The 11769-nt window shown below is 52.5% G+C and overlaps 6 non-coding genes across 6 annotated transcripts; 1 reads left to right on the top strand and 5 right to left on the bottom strand.

The window, feature by feature from the left end:
* Nucleotides 1-3730: 3730 nt before the first annotated feature.
* TRNAW-CCA (transfer RNA tryptophan (anticodon CCA)) lies at nucleotides 3731-3802 on the bottom strand. Its single transcript has one exon. It is a non-coding gene; the product is annotated as a tRNA-Trp (tRNA).
* Nucleotides 3803-4055: 253 nt separating this feature from the next.
* Nucleotides 4056-4129, bottom strand: TRNAN-GUU (transfer RNA asparagine (anticodon GUU)). Its single transcript has one exon. It is a non-coding gene; the product is annotated as a tRNA-Asn (tRNA).
* Nucleotides 4130-6299: 2170 nt separating this feature from the next.
* Nucleotides 6300-6373, bottom strand: TRNAN-GUU (transfer RNA asparagine (anticodon GUU)). Its single transcript has one exon. It is a non-coding gene; the product is annotated as a tRNA-Asn (tRNA).
* Nucleotides 6374-8079: 1706 nt separating this feature from the next.
* Nucleotides 8080-8150, top strand: TRNAG-GCC (transfer RNA glycine (anticodon GCC)). The gene has a single exon. It is a non-coding gene; the product is annotated as a tRNA-Gly (tRNA).
* A 71-nt stretch (nucleotides 8151-8221) lies between these two features.
* On the bottom strand, nucleotides 8222-8293 carry TRNAW-CCA (transfer RNA tryptophan (anticodon CCA)). The gene has a single exon. It is a non-coding gene; the product is annotated as a tRNA-Trp (tRNA).
* Nucleotides 8294-8546: 253 nt separating this feature from the next.
* TRNAN-GUU (transfer RNA asparagine (anticodon GUU)) lies at nucleotides 8547-8620 on the bottom strand. Its single transcript has one exon. It is a non-coding gene; the product is annotated as a tRNA-Asn (tRNA).
* Between the last annotated feature and the right edge of the window lie 3149 nt (nucleotides 8621-11769).

The following is an 11769-nucleotide window of genomic DNA, read 5'->3' as shown; positions in this document are numbered from 1 at the left end:
GGATGTTATCTAATAGTGTAATCGAGGAGTTGGGTTTTTTGTGCACTACACTTTAACCAGCGATTCTTTCTAAAAGGAAATCCCAGGGCAGTACCCGCAATGAGTGGCATCCCCACACCCGAGGTTGCATTGTGGTAGCTGTTCCCTGAGCCCCTAGCCCCTGTCCCCATGTCGCCCTTTCTCCTCGTGTAACTCACCTCAGGTTCGGTGGCTCTGATACTTGCTGCTTCTGCGCGATCATCCCCAGGATCTGGGCCTTTGTACGAAATGTCATGTAAGATGACTTTATTCAGCACAGCGTTTGTCATTTGCTTGGTTGTCCTGTCACTGTTGGATGTTTTCTTGCGCAGACTACTGTCTAATGGTGGGAAGGCCACGAGACACGTGACTTTTCTCTTTCCTTGTTAGCATAGTTTCCTGCCACTGTCTTGTTGTGCTGCCTGCCTGTGAGACACGTGTCTTGCCCATCTCAGCTCCACTGTGGCATGTTAGATATGTCTTTGAGCAGAGTCCCGGTCCCAGAGCTGCTGCCTTCTCTGCACTCTGGCTTGTAAGACTGCAGGCAAAGGCCCTCCCTGGACCCTCAGCCAGATAGATACATTTACCTGCAGGGCTCAGCTTTGGTGAAAGATATTGGCGAGAGAGAGGAAAGGGGACGGCCCGTGGTGCACCCCCTATTTTGCATAGAACCACAGCCTCCTGGGAGGGCAGAGACATGAGGGTTCTCAGGGAAAGCCCTCCCAGGAGTGTTGAAGGGCAGGACGTGAAACACAGCAATCCCGGAATGGCCTGGTCTAAGATGCCTGTGCAATAGGCCTGGCCCTAGGCTTCCGGGGCTCTTCCTCGGCAGAGGCCCCAGTGGTATGAGCCCGACCAGGGCTGTAGGGCGCGTTGGGAGCGCGTTAGGGACGCGAAAGAGGGCGCAGGGCGCAGAACTCTGCCCGTTTCTCCCCAGGATTTTGGGGAGGACAGGGAATCTGGCCAGGTCAGTGACTAGGCTTTCCCAGAAGGAAAGTCCAGTGACAGTGGCATGTTGTGAAACACAAGATTGCTGGTGGTCTGGAGGGTGCTTTCTGTCAGCCACTTCTCCCGGGAGCAGCCAGAGAGCAGGCTGATGTCGTGCTCTGTCAAGCACAACACTGGCCCCAAACCACTGTCCTTAGCAAAAGCAGAAACATTCATAGTTTCAGACTCCTGCATCTGATTCCTGCCATCAGCATGTGAACGTTTGGCAGTCCAAGGCTTGCCATGCAAACTTTGTTCATAGGTGTCCCATGCGAATGCATGGGCCTCATCACTACTGTCTACGGCAGGGCTCTCTGCTCAGCCTATGTAAGTGAAGCATTGGTGGTTCAGTGGTAGAATTCTCGCCTGCCACACGGGAGGCCCGGGTTAGATTCCCGGCCAATGCAAAGCGCCCTTCTTTTGGCTTTGCTTTAGAAGTCAGAGATATAGACTTGGTGGGGAAAAAAATGTCAAAGAGTGATCCCGACGTGATTCGAACACGCAACCTTCTGATCTGGAGTCAGACGCGCTACCGTTGCGCCACGAGGTCCCTGTGCATGCAGTTCTCAGCCCCGGATCAAGAAATGCTTCTGTGCCTTTTATTGGCCCTCAGTACGCCTGTGGTTAAAGTAGAAGGCTTGGTGTCCCGTTTCCAGTCGTATTGGTGGAAATGACTAGAGGTGAAGAGATGAGAGAAGATAGAAATGTTGAGATAGAGCATGTCACGCAGGCAAAGCGAGAGCTCTAAGAGCAAAGCCAGACAGCTGTGTTTTAATTCAGGACTTGATGTAGGCAAAAGCATATGTCCCTGGGTGGGCTTGAACCACCAACCTTTCGGTTAACAGCCGAACGTGCTAACTGATTGCGCCACAGAGACCAACCAATGCAGTGAGCGTGTTGGGACTCAATATATGTTTTTACCTTTGTGCTCCTGCCTGCAGCTCTAAGGTCCTGGCATAAGACAGGTAGGCTTAGACTCCATTGTGACATGTCTTACTTCTCTTAGAAGAAGGTTCTGAGTTGCCAGGCAGCTTATCTTCTGCCGGGCACACTTTCCTTTGCAGGCTTTCAGGTTGTGAATCCAGCACTGCTTAGGTGTCCATGTCAGACATGAGCAGCTCATTGAGCCCCACTGTGTGTTTTTTGTGGAGATACAACTCTCAGACTAGAGGGAGCAGGCGGGAAGTGGGTGAGACTCACACAGGGTGGGTGGGGCAGTTAAAGGATGTTATCTAATAGTGTAATCGAGGAGTTGGGTTTTTTGTGCACTACACTTTAACCAGCGATTCTTTCTAAAAGGAAATCCCAGGGCAGTACCCGCAATGAGTGGCATCCCCACACCCGAGGTTGCATTGTGGTAGCTGTTCCCTGAGCCCATAGCCCCTGTCCCCATGTCGCCCTTTCTCCTCGTGTAACTCACCCCAGGTTCGGTGGCTCTGATACTTGCTGCTTCTGCTGCGCGATCATCCCCATGATCTGGGCCTTTGTACGAAATGTCATGTAAGATGACTTTATTCAGCACAGCGTTTGTCATTTGCTTGGTTGTCCTGTCACTGTTGGATGTTTTCTTGCGCAGACTACTGTCTAATGGTGGGAAGGCCACGGGACACGTGACTTTTCTCTTTCCTTCTTAGCATAGTTTCCTGCCACTGTCTTGTTGTGCTGCCAGCCTGTGAGACACGTGTCTTGCCCATCTCAGCTCCACTGTGGCATGTTAGATATGTCTTTGAGCAGAGTCCCGGTCCCAGAGCTGCTGCCTTCTCTGCACTCTGGCTTGTAAGACTGCAGGCAAAGGCCCTCCCTGGCCCCTCAGCCAGATAGATACATTTACCTGCAGGGCTCAGCTTTGGTGAAAGATATTGGCGAGAGAGAGGAAAGGGGACGGACCGTGGTGCACCCCCTATTTTGCATAGAACCACAGCCTCCTGGGAGGGCAGAGACATGAGGGTTCTCAGGGAAAGCCCTCCCAGGAGTGTTGAAGGGCAGGACGTGAAACACAGCAATCCCGGAATGGCCTGGTCTAAGATGCCTGTGCAATAGGCCTGGCCCTAGGCTTCCGGGGCTCTTTCTCGGCAGAGGCCCCAGTGGTATGAGCCCGACCAGGGCTGTGCCCGACCAGGGCTGTAGGGCGCGTTGGGAGCGCGTTAGGGACGCGAAAGAGGGCGCAGGGCGCAGAACTCTGCCCGTTTCTCCCCAGGATTTTGGGGAGGACAGGGAATCTGGCCAGGTCAGTGACTAGGCTTTCCCAGAAGGAAAGTCCAGTGACAGTGGCATGTTGTGAAACACAAGATTGCTGGTGGTCTGGAGGGTGCTTTCTGTCAGCCACTTCTCCCGGGAGCAGCCAGAGAGCAGGCTGATGTCGTGCTCTGTCAAGCACAACACTGGCCCCAAACCACTGTCCTTAGCAAAAGCAGAAACATTCATAGTTTCAGTCTCCTGCATCTGATTCCTGCCATCAGCATGTGAACGTTTGGCAGTCCAAGGCTTGCCATGCAAACTTTGTTCATAGGTGTCCCATGCGAATGCATGGGCCTCATCACTACTGTCTACGGCAGGGCTCTCTGCTCAGCCTATGTAAGTGAAGCATTGGTGGTTCAGTGGTAGAATTCTTGCCTGCCACGCGGGAGGCCCGGGTTCGATTCCCAGCCAATGCAAAGCGCCCTTCTTTTGGCTTTGCTTTAGAAGTCAGAGATATAGACTTGGTGGGGAAAAAAATGTCAAAGAGTGACCCCGACGTGATTTGAACACGCAACCTTCTGATCTGGAGTCAGACGCGCTACCGTTGCGCCACGAGGTCCCTGTGCATGCAGTTCTCAGCCCCGGATCAAGAAATGCTTCTGTGCCTTTTATTGGCCCTCAGTACGCCTGTGGTTAAAGTAGAAGGCTTGGTGTCCCGTTTCCAGTCCTATTGGTGGAAATGACTAGAGGTGAAGAGATGAGAGAAGATAGAAATGTTGAGATAGAGCATGTCACGCAGGCAAAGCGAGAGCTCTAAGAGCAAAGCCAGACAGCTGTGTTTTAATTCAGGACTTGATGTAGGCAAAAGCATACGTCCCTGGGTGGGCTTGAACCACCAACCTTTCGGTTAACAGCCGAACGCGCTAACCGATTGCGCCACAGAGACCAACCACCGCAGTGAGCGTGTTGGGACTCAATATATGTTTTTACCTTTGTGCTCCTGCCTGCAGCTCTAAGGTCCTGGCATAAGACAGGTAGGCTTAGACTCCATTGTGACATGTCTTACTTCTCTTAGAAGAAGGTTCTGAGTTGCCAGGCAGCTTATCTTCTGCCGGGCACACTTTCCTTTGCAGGCTTTCAGGTTGTGAATCCAGCACTGCTTAGGTGTCCATGTCAGACATGAGCAGCTCATTGAGCCCCACTGTGTGTTTTTTGTGGAGATACAACTCTCAGACTAGAGGGAGCAGGCGGGAAGTGGGTGAGACTCACACAGGGTGGGTGGGGCAGTTAAAGGATGTTATCTAATAGTGTAATCGAGGAGTTGGGTTTTTTGTGCACTACACTTTAACCAGCGATTCTTTCTAAAAGGAAATCCCAGGGCAGTACCCGCAATGAGTGGCATCCCCACACCCGAGGTTGCATTGTGGTAGCTGTTCCCTGAGCCCATAGCCCCTGTCCCCATGTCGCCCTTTCTCCTCGTGTAACTCACCTCAGGTTCGGTGGCTCTGATACTTGCTGCTTCTGCGCGATCATCCCCAGGATCTGGGCCTTTGTACGAAATGTCATGTAAGATGACTTTATTCAGCACAGCGTTTGTCATTTGCTTCGTTGTCCTGTCACTGTTGGATGTTTTCTTGCGCAGACTACTGTCTAATGGTGGGAAGGCCACGAGACACGTGACTTTTCTCTTTCCTTGTTAGCATAGTTTCCTGCCACTGTCTTGTTGTGCTGCCTGCCTGTGAGACACGTGTCTTGCCCATCTCAGCTCCACTGTGGCATGTTAGATATGTCTTTGAGCAGAGTCCCGGTCCCAGAGCTGCTGCCTTCTCTGCACTCTGGCTTGTAAGACTGCAGGCAAAGGCCCTCCCTGGCCCCTCAGCCAGATAGATACATTTACCTGCAGGGCTCAGCTTTGGTGAAAGATATTGGCGAGAGAGAGGAAAGGGGACGGCCCGTGGTGCACCCCCTATTTTGCATAGATCCACAGCCTCCTGGGAGGGCAGAGACATGAGGGTTCTCAGGGAAAGCCCTCCCAGGAGTGTTGAAGGGCAGGACGTGAAACACAGCAATCCCGGAATGGCCTGGTCTAAGATGCCTGTGCAATAGGCCTGGCCCTAGGCTTCCGGGGCTCTTCCTCGGCAGAGGCCCCAGTGGTATGAGCCCGACCAGGGCTGTGCCCGACCAGGGCTGTAGGGCGCGTTGGGAGCGCGTTAGGGACGCGAAAGAGGGCGCAGGGCGCAGAACTCTGCCCGTTTCTCCCCAGGATTTTGGGGAGGACAGGGAATCTGGCCAGGTCAGTGACTAGGCTTTCCCAGAAGGAAAGTCCAGTGACAGTGGCATGTTGTGAAACACAAGATTGCTGGTGGTCTGGAGGGTGCTTTCTGTCAGCCACTTCTCCCGGGAGCAGCCAGAGAGCAGGCTGATGTCGTGCTCTGTCAAGCACAACACTGGCCCCAAACCACTGTCCTTAGCAAAAGCAGAAACATTCATAGTTTCAGTCTCCTGCATCTGATTCCTGCCATCAGCATGTGAACGTTTGGCAGTCCAAGGCTTGCCATGCAAACTTTGTTCATAGGTGTCCCATGCGAATGCATGGGCCTCATCACTACTGTCTACGGCAGGGCTCTCTGCTCAGCCTATGTAAGTGAAGCATTGGTGGTTCAGTGGTAGAATTCTCGCCTGCCACGCGGGAGGCCCGGGTTCGATTCCTGGCCAATGCAAAGCGCCCTTCTTTTGGCTTTGCTTTAGAAGTCAGAGATATAGACTTGGTGGGGAAAAAAATGTCAAAGAGTGATCCCGACGTGATTTGAACACGCAACCTTCTGATCTGGAGTCAGACGCGCTACCGTTGCGCCACGAGGTCCCTGTGCATGCAGCTCTCAGCCCCCGATCAAGAAATGCTTCTGTGCCTTTTATTGGCCCTCAGTACGCCTGTGGTTAAAGTAGAAGGCTTGGTGTCCCGTTTCCAGTCCTATTGGTGGAAATGACTAGAGGTGAAGAGATGAGAGAAGATAGAAATGTTGAGATAGAGCATGTCACGCAGGCAAAGCGAGAGCTCTAAGAGCAAAGCCAGACAGCGGTGTTTTAATTCAGGACTTGATGTAGGCAAAAGCATATGTCCCTGGGTGGGCTTGAACCACCAACCTTTCGGTTAACAGCCGAACGCGCTAACCGATTGCGCCACAGAGACCAACCACTGCAGTGAGCGTGTTGGGACTCAATATATGTTTTTACCTTTGTGCTCCTGCCTGCAGCTCTAAGGTCCTGGCATAAGACAGGTAGGCTTAGACTCCATTGTGACATGTCTTACTTCTCTTAGAAGAAGGTTCTGAGTTGCCAGGCAGCTTATCTTCTGCCGGGCACACTTTCCTTTGCAGGCTTTCAGGTTGTGAATCCAGCACTGCTTAGGTGTCCATGTCAGACATGAGCAGCTCATTGAGCCCCACTGTGTGTTTTTTGTGGAGATACAACTCTCAGACTAGAGGGAGCAGGCGGGAAGTGGGTGAGACTCACACAGGGTGGGTGGGGCAGTTAAAGGATGTTATCTAATAGTGTAATCGAGGAGTTGGGTTTTTTGTGCACTACACTTTAACCAGCGATTCTTTCTAAAAGGAAATCCCAGGGCAGTACCCGCAATGAGTGGCATCCCCACACCCGAGGTTGCATTGTGGTAGCTGTTCCCTGAGCCCATAGCCCCTGTCCCCATGTCGCCCTTTCTCCTCGTGTAACTCACCCCAGGTTCGGTGGCTCTGATACTTGCTGCTTCTGCTGCACGATCATCCCCATGATCTGGGCCTTTGTACGAAATGTCATGTAAGATGACTTTATTCAGCACAGCGTTTGTCATTTGCTTGGTTGTCCTGTCACTGTTGGATGTTTTCTTGCGCAGACTACTGTCTAATGGTGGGAAGGCCACGAGACACATGACTTTTCTCTTTCCTTGTTAGCATAGTTTCCTGCCACTGTCTTGGTGTGCTGCCAGCCTGTGAGACACGTGTCTTGCCCATCTCAGCTCCACTGTGGCATGTTAGATATGTCTTTGAGCAGAGTCCCGGTCCCAGAGCTGCTGCCTTCTCTGCACTCTGGCTTGTAAGACTGCAGGCAAAGGCCCACCCTGGCCCCTCAGCCAGATAGATACATTTACCTGCAGGGCTCAGCTTTGGTGAAAGATATTGGCGAGAGAGAGGAAAGGGGACGGACCGTGGTGCACCCCCTATTTTGCATAGAACCACAGCCTCCTGGGAGGGCAGAGACTTGAGGGTTCTCAGGGAAAGCCCTCCCAGGAGTGTTGAAGGGCAGGACGTGAAACACAGCAATCCCGGAATGGCCTGGTCTAAGATGCCTGTGCAATAGGCCTGGCCCTAGGCTTCCGGGGCTCTTCCTCGGCAGAGGCCCCAGTGGTATGAGCCCGACCAGGGCTGTGCCCGACCAGGGCTGTAGGGCGCGTTGGGAGCACGTTAGGGAAGCGAAAGAGGGCGCAGGGCGCAGAACTCTGTCCGTTTCTCGCCCGGATTTTGGGGAGGACAGGGAATCTGGCCAGGTCAGTGACTAGGCTTTCCCAGAAGGAAAGTCCAGTGACAGTGGCATGTTGTGAAACACAAGATTGCTGGTGGTCTGGAGGGTGCTTTCTGTCAGCCACTTCTCCCGGGAGCAGCCAGAGAGCAGGCTGATGTTGTGCTCTGTCAAGCACAACACTGGCCCCAAACCACTGTCCTTAGCAAAAGCAGAAACATTCATAGTTTCAGTCTCCTGCATCTGATTCCTGCCATCAGCATGTGAACGTTTGGCAGTCCAAGGCTTGCCATGCAAACTTTGTTCATAGGTGTCCCATGCGAATGCATGGGCCTCATCCCTACTGTCTACGGCAGGGCTCTCTGCTCAGCCTATGTAAGTGATGCATTGGTGGTTCAGTGGTAGAATTCTCGCCTGCCACGCGGGAGGCCCGGGTTCGATTCCCGGCCAATGCAAAGCGCCCTTCTTTTGGCTTTGCTTTAGAAGTCAGAGATATAGACTTGGTGGGGAAAAAAATGTCAAAGAGTGACCCCGACGTGATTTGAACACGCAACCTTCTGATCTGGAGTCAGACGCGCTACCGTTGCGCCACGAGGTCCCTGTGCATGTAGTTCTCAGCCCCGGATCAAGAAATGCTTCTGTGCCTTTTATTGGCCCTCAGTACGCCTGTGGTTAAAGTAGAAGGCTTGGTGGCCCGTTTCCAGTCCTATTGGTGGAAATGACTAGAGGTGAAGAGATGAGAGAAGATAGAAATGTTGAGATAGAGCATGTCACGCAGGCAAAGCGAGAGCTCTAAGAGCAAAGCCAGACAGCTGTGTTTTAATTCAGGACTTGATGTAGGCAAAAGCTTACGTCCCTGGGTGGGCTTGAACCACCAACCTTTCGGTTAACAGCCGAACGCGCTAACCGATTGCGCCACAGAGACCAACCACCGCAGTGAGCGTGTTGGGACTCAATATATGTTTTTACCTTTGTGCTCCTGCCTGCAGCTCTAAGGTCCTGGCATAAGACAGGTAGGCTTAGACTCCATTGTGACATGTCTTACTTCTCTTAGAAGAAGGTTCTGAGTTGCCAGGCAGCTTATCTTCTGCCGGGCACACTTTCCTTTGCAGGCTTTCAGGTTGTGAATCCAGCACTGCTTAGGTGTCCATGTCAGACATGAGCAGCTCATTGAGCCCCACTGTGTGTTTTTTGTGGAGATACAACTCTCAGACTAGAGGGAGCAGGCGGGAAGTGGGTGAGACTCACACAGGGTGGGTGGGGCAGTTAAAGGATGTTATCTAATAGTGTAATCGAGGAGTTGGGTTTTTTGTGCACTACACTTTAACCAGCGATTCTTTCTAAAAGGAAATCCCAGGGCAGTACCCGCAATGAGTGGCATCCCCACACCCGAGGTTGCATTGTGGTAGCTGTTCCCTGAGCCCCTAGCCCCTGTCCCCATGTCGCCCTTTCTCCTCGTGTAACTCACCTCAGGTTCGGTGGCTCTGATACTTGCTGCTTCTGCGCGATCATCCCCATGATCTGGGCCTTTGTACGAAATGTCATGTAAGATGACTTTATTCAGCACAGCGTTTGTCATTTGCTTGGTTGTCCTGTCACTGTTGGATGTTTTCTTGCGCAGACTACTGTCTAATGGTGGGAAGGCCACGAGACACGTGACTTTTCTCTTTCCTTGTTAGCATAGTTTCCTGCCACTGTCTTGTTGTGCTGCCTGCCTGTGAGACACGTGTCTTGCCCATCTCAGCTCCACTGTGGCATGTTAGATATGTCTTTGAGCAGAGTCCCGGTCCCAGAGCTGCTGCCTTCTCTGCACTCTGGCTTGTAAGACTGCAGGCAAAGGCCCTCCCTGGCCCCTCAGCCAGATAGATACATTTACCTGCAGGGCTCAGCTTTGGTGAAAGATATTGGCGAGAGAGAGGAAAGGGGACGGCCCGTGGTGCACCCCCTATTTTGCATAGAACCACAGCCTCCTGGGAGGGCAGAGACATGAGGGTTCTCAGGGAAAGCCCTCCCAGGAGTGTTGAAGGGCAGGACGTGAAACACAGCAATCCCGGAATGGCCTGGTCTAAGATGCCTGTGCAATAGGCCTGGCCCTAGGCTTCCGGGGCTCTTCCTCGGCAGAGGCCCCAGTGGTATGAGCCCGACCAGGGCTGTGCCCGACCAGGGCTGTAGGGCGCGTTGGGAGCGCGTTAGGGACGCGAAAGAGGGCGCAGGGCGCAGAACTCTGCCCGTTTCTCCCCAGGATTTTGGGGAGGACAGGGAATCTGGCCAGGTCAGTGACTAGGCTTTCCCAGAAGGAAAGTCCAGTGACAGTGGCATGTTGTGAAACACAAGATTGCTGGTGGTCTGGAGGGTGCTTTCTGTCAGCCACTTCTCCCGGGAGCAGCCAGAGAGCAGGCTGATGTCGTGCTCTGTCAAGCACAACACTGGCCCCAAACCACTGTCCTTAGCAAAAGCAGAAACATTCATAGTTTCAGTCTCCTGCATCTGATTCCTGCAATCAGCATGTGAACGTTTGGCAGTCCAAGGCTTGCCATGCAAACTTTGTTCATAGGTGTCCCATGCGAATGCATGGGCCTCATCACTACTGTCTACGGCAGGGCTCTCTGCTCAGCCTATATAAGTGAAGCATTGGTGGTTCAGTGGTAGAATTCTTGCCTGCCACGCGGGAGGCCCGGGTTCGATTCCCGGCCAATGCAAAGCGCCCTTCTTTTGGCTTTGCTTTAGAAGTCAGAGATATAGACTTGGTGGGTAAAAAAATGTCAAAGAGGGACCCCGACGTGATTTGAACACGCAACCTTCTGATCTGGAGTCAGACGCGCTACCGTTGCGCCACGAGGTCCCTGTGCATGCAGTTCTCAGCCCCGGATCAAGAAATGCTTCTGTGCCTTTTATTGGCCCTCAGTACGCCTGTGGTTAAAGTAGAAGGCTTGGTGTCCCGTTTCCAGTCCTATTGGTGGAAATGACTAGAGGTGAAGAGATGAGAGAAGATAGAAATGTTGAGATAGAGCATGTCACGCAGGCAAAGCGAGAGCTCTAAGAGCAAAGCCAGACAGCTGTGTTTTAATTCAGGACTTGATGTAGGCAAAAGCATACGTCTCTGGGTGGGGTTGAACCACCAACCTTTCAGTTAACAGCCGAACGCGCTAACCGATTGCGCCACAGAGACCAACCACCGCAGTGAGCGTGTTGGGACTCAATATATGTTTTTACCTTTGTGCTCCTGCCTGCAGCTCTAAGGTCCTGGCATAAGACAGGTAGGCTTAGACTCCATTGTGACATGTCTTACTTCTCTTAGAAGAAGGTTCTGAGTTGCCAGGCAGCTTATCTTCTGCCGGGCACACTTTCCTTTGCAGGCTTTCAGGTTGTGAATCCAGCACTGCTTAGGTGTCCATGTCAGACATGAGCAGCTCATTGAGCCCCACTGTGTTTTTTTTGTGGAGATACAACTCTCAGACTAGAGGGAGCAGGCGGGAAGTGGGTGAGACTCACACAGGGTGGGTGGGGCAGTTAAAGGATGTTATCTAATAGTGTAATCGAGGAGTTGGGTTTTTTGTGCACTACACTTTAACCAGCGATTCTTTCTAAAAGGAAATCCCAGGGCAGTACCCGCAATGAGTGGCATCCCCACACCCGAGGTTGCATTGTGGTAGCTGTTCCCTGAGCCCATAGCCCCTGTCCCCATGTCGCCCTTTCTCCTCGTGTAACTCACCCCAGGTTCGGTGGCTCTGATACTTGCTGCTTCTGCTGCGCGATCATCCCCATGATCTGGGCCTTTGTACGAAATGTCATGTAAGATGACTTTATTCAGCACGGCGTTTGTCATTTGCTTGGTTGTCCTGTCACTGTTGGATGTTTTCTTGCGCAGACTACTGTCTAATGGTGGGAAGGCCACGAGACACGTGACTTTTCTCTTTCCTTGTTAGCATAGTTTCCTGCCACTGTCTTGGTGTGCTGCCAGCCTGTGAGACACGTGTCTTGCCCATCTCAGCTCCACTGTGGCATGTTAGATATGTCTTTGAGCAGAGTCCCGGTCCCAGAGCTGCTGCCTTCTCTGCACTCTGGCTTGTAAGA

Source organism: Pleurodeles waltl, chromosome 4_1 (genome assembly GCF_031143425.1).
Source record: "Pleurodeles waltl isolate 20211129_DDA chromosome 4_1, aPleWal1.hap1.20221129, whole genome shotgun sequence".
Classification (NCBI taxonomy): domain Eukaryota; kingdom Metazoa; phylum Chordata; class Amphibia; order Caudata; family Salamandridae; genus Pleurodeles; species Pleurodeles waltl.
The sequence above is the reverse complement of the archived record's forward strand: the minus strand, read 5'-3'. Positions and strand labels throughout refer to the sequence as shown.